The sequence below is a fragment of the Panthera tigris genome, chromosome C2 (genome assembly GCF_018350195.1).
Source record: "Panthera tigris isolate Pti1 chromosome C2, P.tigris_Pti1_mat1.1, whole genome shotgun sequence".
Taxonomy (NCBI): domain Eukaryota; kingdom Metazoa; phylum Chordata; class Mammalia; order Carnivora; family Felidae; genus Panthera; species Panthera tigris.
The window spans coordinates 79019294-79032031 of NC_056668.1; the positions used below are offsets into that span (position 1 = coordinate 79019294).

The following is a 12738-nucleotide window of genomic DNA, read 5'->3' on the forward strand; positions in this document are numbered from 1 at the left end:
ACTCCTTGCTTTCTTTCAGGTTATCGCATCTCCTGTGTCGTATCGTTGCTACGTCCTTAAGATGGGGGCCTCCAAAAGGCAGAGATCCCGGATATGGGCGAACTAGCCTGTGTAACCAACCAACAAAGCAGGAACGCCAGTGGCCCAACACAAAGGAGGCTTCTTTCTCCCTTACGTAACCCTTCCTGGTCAGTGAGCGGTCTTCTTTCACACGGCGATTCCGGGTCCCGGGGCCCTTCTGGCTTGGATCGGCACCTTCCCGCAGGCAGCGAGTGGAGCCCGCTCCCTCCTGCCGGGCCACCCAGACTGAGGGCCTGGGAAGGGCAGAGAGCCCTGCCCGGAAGGGACACGTGTGCCCACCCTTGCCCGGCGGCTGAGAGCCAGTCCTGCCACCTCATCTCACGCTGACATGAACTGGGCAATCCAGTCCCTGGCTGGTCCGCTGCCCAGTGGAGACCACTGTATGCAGTGAGGGTGCATCGGCAGGGGGGGCGGGCCTTCCCTGCTAAGCACAATAGCTTCCCTGCCCCTTGACTCTGAGCCCCCAGCGCAGGCAGGTGTTAGAGGCAGAGAACGGGGCTCCCTCTTGTTTCCAACCAGCAAGCAGTGTTTTCTTAAACTTCGGTCGTGCGAGCACCACTTTGGAGGTTCGGGCTGTATCTGCATAATACCTGTATTGTAATTAATTTAATATTCTCTCTAAATCGAATCACTTTTCAATTTAGCTTCGCCTGACTAATATCGTCTGGGAAACCGTGAATTTGATGTGCTAATTATATTTTTCCAATACACTAATGTACTCCAAAATAAATTTATAGTTAGTCCCATAACAATATGTGCACGTGTACCACCCCAAATATTTGCACACGCTGATGGTACGCATTGTACTTGGTGGGGGAATACTCTGAGTCGGTCTGAAGCCCTCATGAGGTGGCCCCTGCCTCTCTCTCTGCCTCATGTTCGCCCCTTCCCTCTTGCTTACAACCCTGCAGGTTCATGGACCTTTTCGTTCCTCAAATGTGCCAAATGGTTTCCTACCCCAGGGCCTTTGTACTGGCTGCTATCTTGGCCGGGAGCACGTCTGCCACATTTGGCTCTTTCTGGGCATTAAGGTCTAACCACTTGGTCTAGTGGTCTTATACCACACCCCACTCCACCCTGCCCAGCCACTCCTCTCTCCCTTGACAGCAATTTCCAAGATCTGACACGGTCTGTTTATTTGTTTGCTGATTTATTCGTTGTTTCTCTGTGTCCCGGAACATGCAAAGTCTGTAAAAGCAAGAGATTTTACCTATGCTGTTTACTCCACTCTCCCAGCACTTCACACAAGGCCTGGCCCATAGTACGTGCTCCATAAATATTTGTTAAATGAATAAAAACTATGGAAAATAGATACATAGGTCACTAGTCAAATGAGGATTAAAATACAGTTTGTCAGTTGCATGGCGATCTCTAACACACATCTAGTCAACTGCTGGAGAAGGCAGCTTAGAGGTGAGGCTGCCGTGGGGCCTCCGGCTCCACCCTGAAATTCATAGGTGCACAAGTCACTTGACTGGCCCACCCAGCCACAGAGAGGGAAGCTGGCCAGGCGGGAGTGGGAGGACCAGACCCACTTCTAGAAGACACTTGCATCAGTGAGGCGAGAGGTGAGGAGAGAACAGGCTGAGGACCAGTCATCCCTGCTTTAGGGATGGCAGCCATGTTGGCCCAGAGAGTCCACCCGTAGGGAAAACTGGCATCTACAAGATTGGCTTCTGCCCCTCTTCTGTGGGGATGGTGGGAGCCGAAAGTAGGGATGGACTAAAAGTAAGGGATGCTGAAAGACCTGAAAGTGTCCAGTCTACACCTGGAAATGGGAACCAGGAAGGGGGTTGAAAGCCCCCTCACTCATGAAGAGGGTGGACATCGTTTTCCTTACGAAAGGAATCTGTCCGGAGCGCCTGGGTGACTCAGTCGGTTAAGCGTCCAACTCTTGATTTCAGCTCAGGTCGTGATCTCGAGGTTCGTGAGATTGAGCCCTGTGTTGGGTTCTGCACTGACAGCATGGAGCCTGCTTGGGATTCTCTCTCTCTCTCTCTCTCTCTCTCTCTCTCTCTGCCCATCCCCTACTCGCATGCACTCTCACTCTCTCTCTCTCTCTCTCAAAATAAATAAACATTAAAAAAAAAAAAAAAAAGGAAATCAGTCCACCAAAGAAATCCAAGACAAGGTGAAAAAGTCAACGTTCCCCATCTCACCCTGTCTCCAGAAGTCTCCAGAAGTACATTGGCCATGGATGCTGTGATGGGTCTCCCTGACCCTTCAGGACCAAGCCACTCAGTACTGCTGGGTTCACAGCTGAGTCTTCCCAGGAATCGTCCTGCCTTACCCAAGGCAACACCTCCACCCTGGGGATAGTTCACATTCAATGTCTAGTTGATATGGGGCACAAAGGCCTGGCCGTTTGCCTCAAATGAGGGCAATTTTGAAGGGCCATGCCAGCTCCAGAGCAGCCTTGCCTGCTATCCAATTTTTCCTCTGCTATCCAATCTGCTCCTTTCACATTCCCTGTAAACTCCCTGCTCACAAAGTCCCCTCTCAGAGTCTGTTTCCCAGGGAAACCTAGGATGACATGTGTAAGGCCCCAACCAGCTCTGTCCTCCACAATCAGTCGCCATATTGCTTAGGTGAGAACTAATTTCCCACAAAAGATTATTAGGTTTTCTTCCTCTACCTGAGGTGGAGACAAACTATATCCACACAAATGATATGTTGGTGCCCCTGGAAGAACGGCAGATGGTTCCTTCAAAACTACTCCAGACAATGAAGGTTAAAATTAAAGGGAGGCAATGAAAATAGCTGAAGTAAAGTAATATTTGGGTAGCAGTTGACATTTTCCAAATCTGTTTCACATGGAGCCTTTGACCCTGTTTCTGAGCTTCTCCATTTGCTTGGCCCCACCTGTCTCCCTGGGCCCTCAACATGCTCAGGGCAGAGCCCTGCATCCCCTACCACTGCCAACTTTCTCAGATGCCCCCAGTCCCCCACTCCAGGGCCCAGGACAATATAAGCTTGTCTCCTCTCACTGTTTCTAGGCTTAGAAGATGAGTCAGCTCTCAGATTCCCAGTGGCTTCCCAGGGGGGCAGGGTGATATCACCTGGAAGTTCAGGCAAGTTCATTCTCCACGGGTCAAGTTTGATTGTTGAGAGACCGGAAGTGGAAGGGAAATGACTGTTACAGCCTCACGCTTTCTCTGTCCCGTCTCTGCCCCAACAATGAGCACATGGCAAGGGTTCCATCAGGCCTATCCAAAGACATCTCACGAAACAGATCATGACGGCATTTTGTGGTGGTGCTGTGGCTAGGATCGTGCTCATCTTCTTGGGCTCACTTCCCCTCTTTCTCTTTTCCCCTCCCTCTTGCTGCCCTGAGATTACACCTCCTCCCACCCCCAAGAAAGCATGCATCGGCATGTATGCTTAATGTAAACTTTGCTTCATGTGGCTTTTCCTAGACGACCCAGGTGAAGAAACAGACATTAACCTCTTTGATTTTCACAAAAAATCATTCTCTGGGGGCAGGAATTATTATAGCCACTTTCAGGCGTGTGAACTAGACGTAAAATGAACTCCCCAAGACTGACACTACACAGTAAGTGGTAGATCAGGATTGAGCCTACCTGTTCTGACTCCAAGTTGGTTGTTTCTCTTACCTTGGTTATGAATTTTCATCAAGAGTTATAATTAATAATAATAATAATAATATATAATTCATATATTCCCTTCCAGTAAAGGTGGAATTGTGGGGTGGGGGCAGGGGCAGCAAATACCAGAAAAGAGGCAGATGCGTTGAGATGATGGACCCATCAACTCTTGCAAACTTCCACCGTCTGCCAGTTCATAATCAAATATGGAGGTACTGTTGGGACTGAGGACACAACATGGTTGCCAAAGTGTATTCATTTCCCAGGACTGCCTTGACAAATTGCCACGAGCTGGGTGGCTTAAAACAACTTAAGTGTAATTTCTCATAGTTCTAGAGGCCAGAACTCTTAAGTCAAGGGGTCAGCAGGGCTGTGCTGCTCTGGAGGTTGTAGGGGAGAATCTGTTCCTTGCTTCTTCCCGCTTCTACTGATTATCCGCAGTCCTTGACTTGGTGGCCACTTCTCCCTGCCTAGTCTTCACATGGCCTTTCTCCTGTGTGTCTGCGTCTTCTTTCTTCGCCCGTCTCTTACAAGACCACTTGTGGAGGCCTTTAGAGCCCTCTTGGATAATCCAGAGACATCTCCTTGTCTCAGTATACTTAATTAAATTACATCTACAAAGACTCTTTCTCCAAAAAGGTAACATTTATAAATTCCAGGCATTAGGACTTGATCATGATTCGGCCTATTACACTGTATCATAGGCCACTTTGCCTGGAGACATCGGTGTGCTCTTCAACACTCGTAAAAAGTTTCTAGTGTTCCTTCACATTACACTTTTTGCCTTATGGGCTGGCGCCCGGTCTGGGTTGCAGAGGTGGCTGAAGGCAAACCTTCTGTTTATCCTGCAGTGAGCTAGAGGGGGCACCAGAACCGAACTGGCCCCCCCGGGGGGCCCTCCCAGCCTTAGGTGTGGGGGAAGTCTGTCTCTCACATGTTGTCTGGGTTGTGACGCCATTATTCCCCTGCTGCTGGGAGCGCAGAGGATGCTGGACGGCATTTGCCCGTGTTTGAATTTTCAGTTACTGTCAGTCCCTCTGATCTAATATTTGTGTTTTGCAGAACTGTCTCATGGCAAGTTCTGGGGGAGAGAGTCCTCCTAGTCACAAATATTTGCAGTACTTGGCTTTGCCGCACTTCGGCCTGCGATGTTGAAAATGGGGTCATGTGCTGCCCTCAGGTGCCCGACAGACATGCCTGTTGGTGTGGTTTTCTGGCAGTGCCTCCTTCCTCAGCCTCTTGTGGAGCGCATGGAGGTGCTGAAGGGAACGAGAAAACAACTGTGCCTGACAGGGGCCAGATGCCATTCGAAGAAAGGTGTAGCCCGAACCAGCTTCCTTTTCTTCTTGGTGCTTCCTTCTTTTGTTTGTTCTTCCTCTTCTTTTCCCTCAAGGGCTTCATCTACTTTCGTGAATTGTCATCTTTTTCTTCAGTTTCCCTTCGTAATTCCCAACTGCTTGCTTCCAGCAGTCAATGCCACTTCCGGTTTCTAGAACAGTGTGGCCCCTCAATTCCCACCCCCAGCCCCCACCCCTGTAACCCACCTTCACACCTGTTCTCCTCTCTTTGTCTGTCTTAGAGCCACTCCACGTCAGATCTTCTGTTGACGCAGAGGTTTAGCCTTTCTTATGTCCTCCAGGCCTCTTTCCATCAAGTAGTCCTCCCTTTCTTCAGTTAACAGCTTGGTTGAGATAGAACTCACATACCATGAACTCCCCGTTTTCAGGAGTAAAGTCCAGTGTTTTTTAGTCTATCAATCCAGTTTTGCATTGACTGCCAGTGTCTAAATTTATAATATCTTTATCTCTAGTAGAAGAAACCCCATACCCATTAGCAGTCAACCCTCATTCTCATATTTCCCACCCTTACCCTACACTCCCCACCTCTGCGTAACCACTTATCTACTCTCTGTCTCCACAGTTTTTCCTCTTCTAGATATTTCATACAAAAAGACTCCTATAATTAGTGATATTTTGGAAGTGGCTTCTTTCAGTCAGCACGATGACTGAAGGTTTACTCAATGTTGTATGTAGCATGGATCAGATTTAATTCCTTTTTTTGGATGAGTAATATTCCACTATATTTGTGTATCCACCTAGCAGTTAGTTCATGGGCATTTGGGTTGTTTCCACTTTCGGCTAATATAAAAAACAATGCTACTAACATTCATGCACAAGCTTTTGTGTGGACATATGTTTTCTGTTCTCTTGGGGATATACCTAGGAGTGGAATTGTGAGGTCATATTTAACATTTTGTGGCACTGCTATGCTATTCCCAAAGCAGCTACAGCATTTTACCTCCCTACCCACAGTATATGAGGATTTAAATTTCTTTGCATGCTCACCGACATTTGTGATTACCTGTCCTTTTGATTTTCCCATTCTAGTAGGTGAGTAATGGTATCTCATGTATTTCTTTATTTGCAGTTCCTTATGATATCGAACATCTTTTCATGTGCTTATTGGCTATTTGTAAGTCCTCAGTGGAAAAATGTCTAATCAGATAATTTGCTCAATTTAAAATCAGTCTTTGCTGGGGCACCTGGATGGCTCAGTTAGTTCAGTGTCTGATTCTTGATTTTGGCTCAGGTCATGATCCCAGGGTCATGAAATCCAGTCCCATGTCAGACTCCACACTGAGTGTAGAGCCTGCTTAAGACTCTTCCTCCCTCTCCCTCTGCCCCTCTCCCCTACTCTCTCTCTCTCTTTCTCTAAAATAAAAAAAATAAAATAAAATAAAATTTGTCTTTGTCTTTTTAGTGTTGAGTTGTGGATATATATATATATATATATACTATATCCACATACAGATATATATATATATATATATATATATAATCCATTATATATAATATATATATATATAAAATCCATTATATATATAATATATATATATATATAGTTCTGGATATATAGTTCTGGATATATTATATTATATATTCTGGATACTAGCCCTTTACCAGATAAAGATTTGCAAAAATGTTCCCCCATTCTGTGAATGTTCTTTTAACTTTCTTGTTTTTTCACTTTTTCTTTCTTTTCACTTTTGCTTTCTTATGCTTCTTTCTAAAAGCATGGGAGTTTTAAAATTTGATGAAGTCTAATTTGCCTATTTTTGTTGTTGTTGTTTGTATTTTAGACGTGCTATCTAAGAAGCCATTGTTTAATCCGATATCACAAAAATTTACTTTTTTTTGCAAGTTTATTTATTTTTGAGAGAGAGCGAGTGCGGGTGTAAGTTAGGGAGGGGAAGAGAGAGAGAGGGAGAGAGAGAATCCCAAGCAGTCTCTGTGCTGTCAGCACAGAGTTGGATGTGGGGCTTAAACTCATGAATCCTGAGATCATGACCTGAGCCAAAATCAAGAGTCAGACACTTAACTGACTGAACTACCCAGGCACCCCACAAAAATGTGCTTCTATATTTCTCCTGTGATTTTTATAGTTTTTCTCTTATCTTTAGGTCTAGGATCATTTTTGCTTAATTTTTGAGTACACTATATACGAATTAATCTTTCCCAAATTATTCTTTCACATGTGGATATCCAGTTGTCCCAGACCTATTTTTGTTGAAAAGACTCTTCTTTCCCCCATTTGAATTGTCCTGATGCTCTTGTTAAAAGTCAGTTGATCATAAATATAAGGCATCATTTCTTTTTTTTTTTTTTAATTTTTTTTCTTTTAACGTTTATTTATTTTTGAGACAGAGAGAGACAGAGCATGAACGGGGGAGGAGCAGAGAGAGAGGGAGACACAGAATCGGAAGCAGGCTCCAGGCTCTGAGCCATCAGCCCAGAGCCCGAAGCGGGGCTCGAACTCACGGACCGTGAGATCGTGACCTGAGCTGAAGTCGGACGCTTAATAAGGCATCATTTCTAGATTCTCAGATTGATTCCCCTCATCTATATGTTTTGTTTGTGGCAATATATACTACCTTGATTACTGTATCTTTGTAGCGAGTTTTGAAATCAATACATACGAGTCCTCCCACTTGGTTCTTTTTCAAAGTTGTTTTGGTTACTCTGGGTTTCTTGCATTTCCATAAGAATATTAGGATCAACTGCCAATTTGTGCATAAAAAGCTAGCTGGGGGACACCTGGGTAGCTCAGTCAGTTTAAGCGTCTGCCTCTTGGTTGCAGCTCACATCCTGATCTCGTGGTTAATGGGTTTGAGTCCCATATGAGGTTCTGAGCTGATGATGACTGCTTGGGATTTTCTCTCCCTCTCTTTACGTCCCTCCCCCAATCGTGCTTTTCCTCTATCTCTCATTATAAAGAAACTAAAAAAAATAAATAAATAAAGGTAGCTGGGCTTTTGGTAGAGGTCGCATTGACCCTGTAGATCAGTTTGGGACATATTTCCTTCTTAACATTCAGTATTTGAATCCAAAAACACAAGATGTCTTTCCATCCATTTAGATCTTCCTTAATTTCTTTTAGCAATGTTTAACAAGTCTTGCACATCTTTCCTTCAACTCATTCCTAAAGTATTTTATTCTTTTTAATATTATTAAAAATAAAGTTATTTTCTTAATTTTATTTTTAACATTTTTCATTCCTAGTCTGTACAAATATAACTGATTTTTGCATATTGACTTCGTATCCTGCAGCTTTGCTGACATTGTGATTAGTTCTCACAGTAGTTTGGTGGACTTCTTAGGTTTTTTGTTTCACAAGATCATGTCATCTGTGATAGAGGTATCTTTACTTCTTCCTTTTCAATCTCAGTAAGTTCTATTTATTTATTTTTGCCTAGTTTTCCTGGCTAAAATCTCGAGTGCAGCACTGAATAGGGATGATGAGTGGATGTCCTTGTCTTCTTCCCTAACTTAGGGAAGAAACTTTTGGTCTTTGACCGTTAGGGATGACTTTACTAGCTGTGGGTGCTCTTTATCATGTTGGGGAAATTTTCTTCTATTCCTAGCCATTGAGTGCTTTTATCATGAAGTGATGCTAGATTTTTCCAAGTGCTTTTTTTCTGTGTCTGTAACCCTTTTTTCCTTTATTTTATTCATATGGTGCACTGATATTCATATGTTGAACCGATATTCCATCCCTGGGATAAATCCCACTTGGTCATGGTATATGATTCTTTTTATATGTTTCTGGAGTCCTTCTTTCTTTTATGGTTTTTCTCTATTGATTTCCTTTCTTTAGCTAATAAACATGCTCGAGTTTTTTTTTTTTCCAATAATAACAGAACCAAATAAATTTACTTCATGGGTCCTATGCTTCCAAGCCACTGCCCCATCTCCCTTCTTCCATTTTGATTCAAGTTTTGGAAAGAGTTGTCCTCTTGCTAGCTTAATACTGATTCACGACTTAGCCGTATGGACATATGTTTTATTAACATCATGAAGGACTTTTTAACTACCAAAGTGCGTGAACATCTTTCAGTCTTCACTCTATTAGATGCATGTATCCTTCTATGGCTTTCTATGGCTTGCTTCCTGTTTCCTTCCTTTTTGAAACTTTCAAATCCCTGGTTTTCTTTGTATCTTTTTTTTTTTATTATTATAGTTTCTTGCTCTCCTTTGTGGGCACTTTCCCCCCTGCCTATAAAATACTGGTATGTTTTAAGGTTCTGTCTTTGGTGCACTTTCTGTCACTTTATACTTTGGGAAATCTCATAGACTCTCATCATTTTTTATTATCATCCATATGCTGATGAATGATGAATTGTTACCTTTGCTCAGATCTAACCAGGTATACCTCAATGCCTGGACATCACCATCTGAAAATGCCACATGCTTGTTAAATTCAAGAAGTCAAAATAAACATCTGAAGCTTTTTTTTCCTGCCCAACCTGTTCTTCTAGCTTGAAGCAAATTTCTGGGACTTAGGAAAATTTTTTTTTAAAAATTTGATGGTTGTTCATTTTTGAAAGAGAAAAAGATAGAGCATGAGTGGGGCAGGGGCCAAGAGAGAGGGAGACATAGAATCTGAAGCAGGCTTCAGGCTCTGAGCTGTGAGCTGTGAGTCAGATGATTAACCCACTGAGCCACCCAGGCACCCCTGAGACTTAGGAAAGTTTAAGCAGCTTTGTAAGTGAGGTGAGACTTGCCTCAGTTTACCAAAGCAGGTTGGCAATCCTGTCTTTTCATTGATGTGAGATGCTGTGTAGCAGAAAGAGATAATTCAATATTGGTACCCTACCGTCAGCAGACTTTAAGTCTCAACTAAGAGACAGGAATAGACACAGATGACTGTCATCCAAGGCAGGTTAGGAAGAGTGTGATGGGGAAAAAAAGAAGAATTATAATAGGAACCCAAAGGAGAAGGGACTTGATTTGGCCTGGAAAGGTGACATATGGGAGTGGGGACACCTCCCAGAGATGGTAACTTTTGCACTAGAACAGGAAGGTGAGTCGGACTTAGATCGGGCAGGGTGGTAGAGAACTGTCTGAGTTGTCATGAGGGAAAGGTCAGTGTGTGCAGGGAGGGGCATACGGTTTGGTGTGCCTGGTGGGAGATTGGAGGGAAGTAGCGAGTGTTTAGGTGGAGACCAGAATTTGAAGTGCTTTGAACGCTACTACGGAAAATTCAAGATTTTATTCCATAGAGAGACTCACTGAAGCTGTAAGCAGAGTAGTGACAGGGTCCAAGCCATGTTTTAGGAACACTTGAGGAGTCCTTTGCATCTAGTGTTTACCTGTATTTAAAAAAAAAAAAATTGGTCCTGGATGTTTCAGGGTCAGTGAAGTAGACAAGGTCTCGAGAGATCACCTTGTCCTTGTGTTTGCTCTAGAAGGGGTGGTTCTTATACATAAAAATAAAGAGGCAATGAGGTAGGATCTGCCATTACCCTGCTAAAGTTTGGCCGCCTCTGTGCAGGAGCTCGTCTTCACCACAGTCTTCTGGCATTGTCCCTTGCCCAAACTGAAATGTGCGTCACTATGTCTTGAAGGCGGGAGGAAAAAAAAATGCATTAAGCAAACAGGAAAAAAAGAAGCACAAAGAAAAACCCACCAACAGCCATACGTGGCAGGTGTACAGACTCTTCCCTACTTAACAGCCCTCCCCCACCCAGCCGTCCTGCAATGCAGCTGAGGTCAGAGTAAAACATAGGCCAAATGGGGCTTCCTCAGCATTTAGAACTTAAACTTTGTGACCTGCCCCAGGACTTCCTCTTCCCCTCCTGAACAAGGAGAAATCTGTCCCTCCTCTGCTTTCATAAGGCACTCTGGGGGGTGTCTGGGGGGCTCAAGTCAGTTGAGCTTCCGACTTAAGCTCAGGTCACGATCTTGCAGTTCATGGGTTCGAGCCCTGCATCGGGATCTGTGCTGACAGCTCAGAGCCTGGATCCTGCTTCGGATTCTGTATGTCTCTCTCTCTCTGCCCCTACCCCACTCACACACTCTCTCTCTCTCTTTCTCTCTCAAAAACAAATAAACATTAAAAACAATAAGGCACTCTGGTTATCGGTAAATTTCCCATGGCGTTTGCTCCTAGACTGCCTGTGAAATCCAAGGGTAAGACTGTGTCATCCATTGCTGTACTCTTGTTGCTGCCCAGTGCAGAACCCTGGGCATCTAGGCTCCTTAGGGCAATGACCTACAAAATTTGAGTAGCTTGGGGGTATGTAAAGAACAATATTTTGGAGAGTGAGAAGAAAATATTAGAACTTCATTTACGCTTATTTTTAACTCAACGTAAGGAGTTAAGCTTTATTATTCTTGAATGCACAGATTGACGTGAGTATGTGTGTATAAAGTATAAACAAATGTATCGGAATGAATGCTTCAAATGTTTTGGTTCGTGAGGTTTGATTTAAAAATATCGCAGATCATGCTCTAGGTGCTGAATTAATGACTGTGCATGAAGTAACTCTAAAGTATTTGGTGGCAAATAGGAAAATTCATTACCAAAGAAAAAACTAGCTCTTTAATTTATCCATTTATTCAGGCCAACAAACAAATACAAATATTAAATGGTGCCTTGTATATGTCAGGCAATGTGGTAGGCTCTGTGGGTTGTTTTGTTCAAAGATGACTACAATGCATGTGGAGGGACTTTGAAGTTTTAACTCCACATAATATAATAGCAGCATGTGAGCAAGGTTATAGGGGAACATAGGAGAAAATCCTCATTGCCCCTTGGGGGGGTGGAGCATTTGGGTACCACTTTCTGAAGGACATTTTGACAAACATGTTAAAGACCTTTAAAAAGTTCGTATCTTGAGGGGCATCTGGGTGACTCAGTCGGTTAAGCGACCGGCTCTTGGTTTCGGCTCGTGTCATAATCTTGGGGTTTCTTGAGTTCGTGCCCTGTGTTGGGCTCTGAGTTGGCAGCAGGGAGCCCGCCTGGGTTTCTCTCTCTCTCGCCCTCTCTCTCTGCCCCTCCCCGACTCGTGCTGTCTCTGTCTTAAAATAAGGAAATAAACTTAAAAAAAAATTCATACCTTGACCCAACAAGTTTACTTCTAAAAATGTATACAGAGTATAATGAAGGATTTGTGCAAATATTTAACTGCAAGCATGATTATCACAGCAGGATTTATGATATTGAAAACTCAGTGTTGTCCCCGGGTGGCTCAGTCAGTTAAGTGTTTGACTACTGGTTTTGGTTCAGGTCATGATCTCACGGTTTGTAAGATCGAGCCCCTCAAGGGGCTTCATGCTGATAGCACAGAGCCTGCCTGGGATTCTCTCCTTCCTTTTCTCTCTGCCCCTCCCCCAATTTGTGCACATGCATGAGCTCTCTGTCTCTCAAAATGAATACATAAACTTAAAAAAAAGAAGAAATCTGTAACAGCCCAAATATTCAATATGGGATTGCTTACGTAATATGTGTTATCTCCATTCAATGTAGTACGACCCAACCATTAAAACTTGATATGCAGATACAGTTAATTACATTGAAACTTTTATTTACAATGTTTTAAAATTAAAATGAGTTATACACTGCTAATAGAGATTTATTCTATTAATATGCATGCATATAGGAAAATACATGCTAAGTGTGTTCAGACTTTTTTTCAGTATTAGTTTTTAAATTGACATGTTGAAAAGTACAGTTCTGTGAGTTTTAACTATGGATAAATTTGTGTAACCAC

At 43.5% G+C, this 12738-nt stretch overlaps 1 long non-coding RNA gene across 1 annotated transcript in view; it reads left to right on the top strand.

Moving 5' to 3' along the window:
* LOC122230481 overlaps positions 1–12738 on the top strand; it is a 28097-nt gene that overhangs the window by 10597 nt on the left and 4762 nt on the right. Inside the window, exon 3 of the long non-coding RNA XR_006207457.1 lies at positions 20–188. This is a non-coding gene — a long non-coding RNA (uncharacterized LOC122230481). The remainder of the gene's footprint in view (positions 1–19; positions 189–12738) is intronic.